This window comes from Apaloderma vittatum, unplaced genomic scaffold, assembly GCF_000703405.1.
Source record: "Apaloderma vittatum isolate BGI_N311 unplaced genomic scaffold, ASM70340v1 scaffold6836, whole genome shotgun sequence".
Classification (NCBI taxonomy): domain Eukaryota; kingdom Metazoa; phylum Chordata; class Aves; order Trogoniformes; family Trogonidae; genus Apaloderma; species Apaloderma vittatum.
Genome location: NW_009719917.1, coordinates 1 through 7,869, shown reverse-complemented (window position 1 = coordinate 7,869; position 7,869 = coordinate 1). Strand labels below are relative to the sequence as shown.

Here is a 7,869-nt window from a genome sequence, read left to right as displayed (position 1 = left end):
AAAACCTCTCACACAACACATTGCTCCAGTTGTTGAAGCATATGTAATTACATCCAACAGAACCTGTCCTGGGGCGAGCTGTTTTCATGCAATTTTTATAACATCTTTTTTCATTATTTAAGCAGAGTGAAATCTTTAGGACAATGTGATTAAACCAAAACTGCAACATCAAAGGTACAGTATTCTGAAAAAAAAGGCAGATTCCTGCTATCTTTCCAGCAAGTACAAATTTTTTTCTTTATTTTTTGTAAGCAAGAAAAAGTTCAATCCACTTGGCACAGATATTGGACACATATATAAGACTGTCATCATTATGATTTTTCATTAGTCTATATTAGGGTTTATTACTACTTTATGGCTTGGGTTGTAGCTTAATTCAGTGGAAACAGAGCCAGTGATTAATATGACATTACAAGTCTGTCTGAAAATCTTCTCTTACTATGCTAGAGAAAATCTGTAAAAAACAACCTGAGGAGTTAAAACGAGCCAAGCAAATGTTATGCAAAAAAATCCAGTGAGGTGTTTCCTCAGTCTTAAGAACTCATAATTGCCAGTACAGAATACATGGATAAATGTTGTAAACTGATTACTGAAGCTTGCTGGGATGGGAATTTGTGCTTCATGGGACATTCCAGATTGGATGAGAACAAAACACCAACACTGCAGTCTCCTGCTTTGCAGAACAAACTATTTTGGGCTTATAACCTCACCCATGATCAGGCAAACTTGGCAGCCTGCCAGGCAGCTGGGGAGCTGGGCAGCAGGTAACTCAGCCAGCAGGCAAAAGGAGGGCTAGGCAAGCAGCCAGCCAGGCAGCTTGCAAATCCATCTGCCAGTCAGGCAGCCAAAAAGTTGGGAAGCTAACATACTGGTTGATTCCTCAGCTGCCCAGTGGGACAGGCTGGGAGCTGGTCAGCCAAGCAAGCCACCTGCCTGGCAGGGCAACAAGCAGGGTAGCCCTCCTGCCTGCTGCTTGCTGTCAAAGCTCTGAAGGAATGCATGTATTCTTGTGGAAGGTGCCAATTCTAGACTTCTGACATCCAGGCTACTTCAGGAGAATACATTTAACCAGCTCTACATCTTATAAGTAATAGCTATGTTTAGTATATTCAGTTACAGACAGCGACAGTGACAGATTTGGTTGTCTATGGAAAGACTCACATGCATTTTAGGACTAAAATTATGATATATAAACTACCTGCTGCTCACCTGCATTTAGCTCACAGCTCAAATTTGTATTTTCAAGGTGCTCTACTGCTGTGCATTTGCTGAAGTATGTCACGTTCAGCAGTTTGCCACTTTCTGCCATTTAATTCCACATGGGATCAAAGAATAAGGAGTTTTTCTGCCTCAGTTTCTGATTAAATTTTATCTGGTGCATGTTCTTGGAGTATATAGAGGTGTTCCTAGAATGCATGTAGATGAATGGCACACTGTTTCTGAAAAAAAGCACTTGCAGTTGCTCCTTAGAAAAATGGTTATTCCATTTACTACGGTCACGACAGACCTGTGTCCTTCTGTCTGAAGGATTTGTAACTCATATCTAATTCACCGAATGGATCTCCTAAAGACAGTGTTTGAAGGAAGTAGGCAGTGGAAAAATTTGCATTCCTAGCAATGATGGCACCATGGCACAAATTATTCAAGATTAGAGAGAGGGGGCATGGAAAGATGATGGCCTTCACCTCTGCTGGGAGGCTGGTGCTCAGATTCATAAGGGGTCTCTGCATAAAAATGAAGAATTTGGTAAGATTAGGAGCTGGAACTCCAATCTGCCTATTTGCAGATAAGTACCCTCACTACCAAGCATATATAATTATCCACATTTAACTTTTTCCCCTAAAATATTTTAATTCTCTTGAGTCCCCCAGCTTCAGTGGTCAAGGTAGAAAGTACTACCCCATCCACCTTGGTTTATAGCCTCACATAAAGACACTGCCAATTATTCATGTGGGGTTTAACACCAGCCTCTTACAGAGGATCTGTTCATATGAAAGTTGGGCGATGTTTTTCCTGCTTGGTTTGTCTTGAAAGACTGATCTCTCAGAAAGAAAGTTGGCAGGCTTGAGCTCAGAAGAGAACTTTTGTGCTCAGAGTAAAAAGCCTCAGCTCCAGAAGAAGGCAGTCCTGGAGACACATCTGGGACCACCTTAGAAATCCTTAGAATTCCTTCATGCGGGGGTCACAATCCCTAGGACTCAGTTTGCGATACCCTTCCCTCACCTCCCAAGTTATGTCCATGTTACTCTTAGGGCTATACGCCCAGGTCAAGAAGACATAACAGCAGCGTGTCCCCAGCTTTCCTATTTTATGTAAGTATGTGTGTCCATGTGTGTGCATATGGAGGAATCAGAGTTATACAATAGATCATTTCAGGACAATGAGAGAAAGATTAGCTGCTATAGAACTCAGGGTTTATTAACACTGTTAACTGGCCTCATATCAGCATCACAGCACCTTAATTCATTAGCACTCTGTGAAGATGTGTGACCTGGAATCTTGCTCTTATTGCTATTTGCAGCAGCTGGGAGCGAGCTATACAGTGACTAACGCAGACTGGATCTCATATCTGTGTGTGAAAAACTCAGTATATTTTGAATTATACACAAGGTTGAAACCAGATATGAGTATGACGAGAAAGGAGGAATCCTGCTGGTTTTGACTTCAAATAGGAAGAGTAGAAGAGTCAAGGGACTGACATACAAGAGAAAAAACTAAGACAAAAGAAGAGGAAACAAGCAAGAAGTAAACATTATAAAAGTACAAAAGGAGATTAAAGCTTTAAAAAAGAGAAAGTGTAGGATTCGTGGGAGGTTAAAGCTTTAAAAAAGAGAAAGTGTAGGATTCATGGGAGTCCCACATCTAAATGATATTCTTCCTTTTCTTGTGTCTGAAAAAGAGTCCAAAGCCCAGCTAGAAATTCATCTGGCTTTGGAGGTAAAGGACAGCAAGAAAAGTTTCTATAAATATATTAACAACAAGAGAAAGGGAGCCTCCATCCCCCTCGAGACTCAGGAGGAAATATGGTAACCAAAGATTAGGACAAGGCTGAGGTGCTTAATGCCTTCTTTGCCTCAGTCTTTAGTAAAAGAAACACTTTTACTGAGGAAAGCCAGCAACCTAGGCCAAGAGACAGGGGCCAGGAGCAAAATGTCTCCCCCACAATCCAGGAGGAGATGGCCAGTGACTTGCTGCTCCACGTCAATATGCACAAATCTATGGGGCTGGGTGGGATTCACCCTAGAGTGCTGAAAGGGGGGGGGCCCCCCAAAGCCGCTGTCCATCATTTATCAGCAGTCCTGGCTGACTGGGGAGGTCCCAGCTGATTGGAAGTCAGCCAGTACAACATCCATCTATAAGAAAGGACAGAGGGATGATCCGAGAACTTAAGGCCTGTCAGGCCTTGTCAGGAAAACCGATGGAACAGATCATCCTGAGTTCCATTAAGCAGCACATGCAGGACAACCAGGTGATCAGACCCAGTCAGCATGGGTTTATGAAGGGCAGGTCCCGTTTAACAAACCTGCTCTCCTTCTATGACTGGGTGACCCACTTGCTCGATGATGGAAACATTGTGGATGTTGTCTGCCTTGACTTTAGTAAGGCATTTGACACTGTTGCCCACAGCATTCTCCTAGAGAAATTGACTGCTCCTGACTTGGACGGGCATACGCTTTGCTGGGTAAAAAACTGGTTAGATGGGCGAGTCCAAAGAGTTGTGGTCAAAGGAGTTAAATACAGTTGATGAGTGGTGTCCCTCAAGGCTCAGTACTGGGCTCAGTCCTGTTTAACATTTTTGTAAATGATCTAGATGAGGGGATGGAGTACACCCTTAGTAAGTTTGTAGATGACACCCAGCTGGGTGGAAGTGTCAATCTGCTTGAGGGTAGGGAGGCTCTACAGAGACATTTAAGACAGGCTGGATTGCTGGGCTAAGGCCATTTACATGAGTTTCAATAGGGCCAAATGCTGGCACTGCAGCCACAACAACCCCCAGAAGTGCTACAGGCTAGGGCAGGAGTAGCTGGGGACGCCACACCACGAGAGACAGCTGGCTGAACATGAGCCAGCAGTGTGCCCAGGTGGCCAAGAAGGCCAACGGCATCCTAGCCTGGATCAGGAATGGTGTTGTCAGCAGGAGCAGGGAGGTGATCATTCACCTATACTTGGCTTTGGTGAGGCCTCACCTCGAGTACTGTGTCCAGTTTTGGGCCCCTCACTACAAGAGGGACATTGAAATGCTGGAGAGGGTACAGAGGCAGGCTACTAGGCTGGTAAAGGATTTGAAGCATGTGTCATATGAGGAACAGCTGAGGGATCTGGGGCTGTTTATCGTGGAGGAGATTGAGGGGAGACCTTATCGCTCTCTATACCTGAAAGGAGGCTGTGGATAGGCGGGTGTTGGTCTGTTCTCCCTAGCAGTGAGTGATAGAACACGGGGAAATGGGCTTAATTTGCACCAGGGGAAGTTCAGGATATTAGGAAGAATTTTGTTACTGAAAGTGTTGTCAGGCATTGGAACAAACTGCCCAGGGAGGTGGTTGAGTTGCTATCTCAGCTCAGGGAACAGAGGAAGGCTTTTGCAGATATTCAGAATACAACTTCCTTGTTCAATATTCTTCACCTTCATCTTCTCCATCCATCAAGTCTGTGCCCACTTCTTCATAATCCTTCTCGAGTGCAGTCAAATCTTCCCGAGCCTCTGAGAACTCCCCCTCCTCCATCCCTTCTCCACCAGTGAACAAAGGTACATTTGGCATACATCAGATCAAACCTGTATTCCAGGCGAGCCCATGCCTCAGCAATGGCTGTAGAGTTGCTCAGCATGCATACGGCCAGCTGAACTTTGGTGAGGTCACCACCAGGAACCACTGTTGGGGGCTGGTAGTTGATGTCAACCTTAGAAGCAGTAGGCCACCAGTCCACAATCTGGGAATCCTGCTTAGTATTTGAAGATAAAACCTCCACTTTTCTGATCTGTTTGTTTTTCTGATGAGTGACAAATATGAATCTTTTCTGTTAAAAAATACATTGAAATGTCACAATAGCATGAAGATTTTGCATGCTTTGATCTGCTGGACAAGTAGTTACTAGCATTTTGGGAAGCACACGTGGGAGTGTGTTTTTTCTTTTTGACTTGCTACTGCCTGCTAACTGCAGGGAGCATAGGAGAGTCTTGGGACCTATCCTTGGATAGAATGTTCTCAACTTGGCCAGCTTTGGGTGAACAAATAAAACAATACTGCGAACTTTTATTACGTCCTAAGGCAAGAGCAATCGGAATGGAATCCTCCTTGTTTTGAAGGATGTAGTCTGAGGCAGCTGTGGAGCTCAGGGAGCCCATTCCTCTTCTCTCCAGCTCCAGGAGCACTTTCCCTAGCCTCTGTGACTTTGTCCCATGACCCATACATTTCCTATTACTCCACAAAAGCACTCCAGTGCTTTATTGGAAATGAAGGAGGCAAAGCATCAAGCTAGGTCATACAAGAATCAAAGGCAGTAATGTCACTGCATAATTAGGTGATGTGATTTAGCTTTGATGGACTTAGAATCAGTGCATTAGCATAACATCATATGTTGCCCATGACTCCTTTCAATCATTGATGCAATGCAAAGGGAACTAATCTCAATTTTTCTGCAGGGAAATTCCCTGACACAAAACCAATCCCTGTCGATAGAGAGATCAGGTAGCCAGCTCCTTCTCAGCAGCCCTGGCAGAGAGTGAGCTATGGATCTGCTACAGAGATAGTTGTTGCACTCAGACCTAATAATATATGACAGAAAAAGACAATATTGGCAGAAATAAACAAAGAATATAAAAGGTTCAACTTGCAGCTTCTCAAGGAGTTTATTTGCATCTATCAGGCTGTACGGTGATTTTCAACATGTAGTCAATGGGCTATTGAAGGATTGCAGAGAATCAAGCCTCTATGAAAGCATAAGCACAGCAGACAAGGATCTTTGCCTCCACTGTAAATTTTTTTACAGTCCACAGACTGAAAGAGAGTCAAATGTCCTAACTCACAACAAAATAACTTTGATACATATTCACAAAAGTGACAGAGAAGATATGGAGGTAGTTTCTAAATGGTGATAAGTACGGTATACAAGTAGGTAAAACACCACAGAAAAAGCTGAACATAACCTCATTGATGACATATTTTGACAATTTCTCCCTCTTTATAATGGTAGTCTTGGTGTACAAGCTTTTTAATTTAAAAGCTGAATATGTTTTAGTATTAATCTATCTTCCTGATGATGACTTTCATAAGTTTGATGAAGCAAAACACTGGATATACTTTCCTTCTTTTGTGAGTTGAGCATATTGCTGTTCACAAGATTTTATTTCACTTAATTAAACATTTCTATTGTTATGGACTTGTTTTTTACCTTGTAGTTTGTGAGAAAGAGGACAAAGATAAGGCTGAAGATAACACATTTCTTCCTCTCTCAGCAATAGTTGTGGTGCTAGGTATCATAACATTCAAGCAGAATGTGATATTGATCTTCTACTGTTATTTGGGGCAAATATAATTATAGCTCTCCTGTTACTGAGCATTGCTCAGTAACATTACAGGGTCTGACAGCTGTATGAGCATCTCAGAAGAAAAAAAGAAACTTGTGAGAAGATTGTTCAGATCAAATTTTGTGAAGTATATGCATTTTTTATATCTTCCTTTGTACTGCAGCTAAATTCACTAGGCAAATTCACATCTCAGCTTATTTACAAATCAGTAATAGTCTACTTACATATACCAGATCTGAATATAAGTTATAATCTCCTGATGAAATTTAAAAACAAATGAAGGAACTATTTAGAAAATAGGTAAGATGCCCAGAAGACTGGAAACAGAACATTCAGAGTCTTTTCCTCACTGCCACTATCTTATTACTCTGAGAAAGTCATATCAACTTCAGCCTTATTTTCTCTGTAGTCTTCTGTTTGCTCTAACTGGTTAGGCTGCAGACTTCTTGGACAGAGACTGCATTCTTCTTTGCTGAAAGGTACCTGGTACTACAGTGAGTCTAGCAGAAAGAGTCTTAGGTGACACATCAGTATGCATAAAGATAATAGATAATTATGCCAATATATTTACCAATACAAATTATTCTAAATTGTGAAATTTCATAACAATTCATGAGAGGACTCTGACTTTAAATTATGCACTTCAGAAAGCTGAGGTTTAAAGATAAAACACCAACTCTGCAACAACAAGGCACAGAATCTGAACCACGAGTGTACCATATGCTCTCTGTGTACCACTGCAATAGATCTTTAAAACTGATATAGTGGAGAGGGGCCATTTGTTCTACCAAAGAGAGAACTAACATTATAGATGATGCTGATGCTATGCTGATGCTGAGGCTGATGCTATGAAACAAAGTTCGTTGTGCTTCTGAAGCCTCTTTATTAGAATTGGAAAGGTCTTGGTTTCAGCACAAGAGTTAAATGCAGGCTTAAATCTATGCCAGTACATATGTATCATAGAATCACAGAATCACAGAATGTTAGGGGTTGGAAGAGACCTTGAAAGATCATCTAGTCCAACCCTCCCATCAGAGCAGGATCACCTAGAGTAGGTCATACAGGAACGTATCCAGGAGGGTTTTGAATGTCTCCAGAGAAGGAGACTCCACAAACTCCCTGGGCAGCCTGTGCCAGTGCTCTGTCACCTTCACAGTGAAAAAGTTTTTTCTAATGTTTTTGTGGAACCTCCTGTGTTCCAGCTTGCATCTGTTGCCCCTTGTCCAATCACTGGACATCACCGAAAAGAGCCTGACACTGTCCTCCTGACAGTGCCCCTTGTCTCTTATAAGGTCACTCTCTCCCCCTTGACCTTATGAGGTCACCCCTCAGCCTCCTCTTCT

The 7,869-nt window shown here is 42.5% G+C and overlaps 1 pseudogene; it reads right to left on the bottom strand.

The window, feature by feature from the left end:
- Positions 1 to 4,610: 4,610 nt before the first annotated feature.
- On the bottom strand, positions 4,611 to 5,016 carry LOC104275002 (annotated as a pseudogene).
- Between the last annotated feature and the right edge of the window lie 2,853 nt (positions 5,017 to 7,869).